This window comes from Alosa alosa, chromosome 3, assembly GCF_017589495.1.
Source record: "Alosa alosa isolate M-15738 ecotype Scorff River chromosome 3, AALO_Geno_1.1, whole genome shotgun sequence".
NCBI lineage: Eukaryota > Metazoa > Chordata > Actinopteri > Clupeiformes > Clupeidae > Alosa > Alosa alosa.
The window spans coordinates 33,951,601-33,952,724 of NC_063191.1; the positions used below are offsets into that span (position 1 = coordinate 33,951,601).

Genomic DNA, 1,124 nt, shown 5'->3' on the forward strand with positions numbered 1-1,124 from the left:
ATAATTAGCGATAAATGAGCAAATTCCAAACCAGTCCAAACATACACCCATTAAAGCCTGGCAGCATTCCATAATTTCCTCGAGTTTCTCTGTGGAATTGAGTCTTTAACAAGCAATTGTTTTAAATTAGGTTACATTTTTGTTCATCAGAAGGGGCTAAGTAAATCGGGTTCATAAAGTCCCAAAAAGGATGAAATGGATGATACTGTTCCTCAAGACAGACACAGTCCTCTGCCTTGTTGCTCACAATGCAGTAAATACAGACATTATCTATTGATTTAATGTCTATCATTAAAAGCTGTATTCATTGATCTGTCATACCGAGAACTGAGATAGTCATTGACTGGCTACATCTTTGGAAATGACCCTTCTTGTGTGATTAAGTTGTCCTGATTTGTTTCCCATCTTCAGTGATTGATCCTGCAGTGCTTCACACCAAAGCTCATAAGGCTTCACTGATGTTTAATCATTCCCAGCCATTGCTACATAATGAACACCATCTTTTCAGCTGAAGAGCAAACACTCACAGAAATTATTGTGATGGTAAAGTTTATTGATTGGGTTGTGATGGATTATCTGCTTCATTGAAGCCTGGACAGTAGATTTGGAATAATGGAGTTATGTGTGCGGGAGATTTTCACTCTTCCCATGTTTGCCGAAGACCCGGAAGGGTTCAAGATCTTCTCTTGCCTTGGAGTTGTTGTTATTGTCAAACACCGGGAGCTAACAAGTTTGGTCCCATCAGGGATTTGAGGTAGAACAGATACAGTCAGCCTCTGGCAGAACGGGGTTTGGGGTGTGTGTGTGTGTGTGTGTGTGTGTGTGTGTGTGTGTGTGTGTGTGTGTTTGTCTGTGGTGTGTGTGTGTGTGTGTGTGTGTTTGTCTGTGGTGTGTGTGTGTGTGTTTTACCAACATGTCGTCCATGTGGGAAACTCTGAAAGGCCACAGATAAATCCTCCTTTCAAGATCACAGGAGCCAAACGAAGTGTGGGTGCCAGGGCAACGGCCGAGCTGAAGTGAGGGTTGAACTTGTGCTGGTGAGAGAGGACATGTCTCAAACTGTCTGATCAGACAGAGAGATCTGAGGGTTCTGGGAATGTGAAAAACACACACAAGCCATGGAC

General features: G+C 42.9%; 1 protein-coding gene across 2 annotated transcripts in view; it reads left to right on the forward strand.

The window, feature by feature from the left end:
* The window catches only part of tfpia (tissue factor pathway inhibitor a), a 35,456-nt gene that overhangs the window by 5,220 nt on the left and 29,112 nt on the right, over window positions 1–1,124 (forward strand). The gene's annotated exons all lie outside the window — the stretch shown is intronic.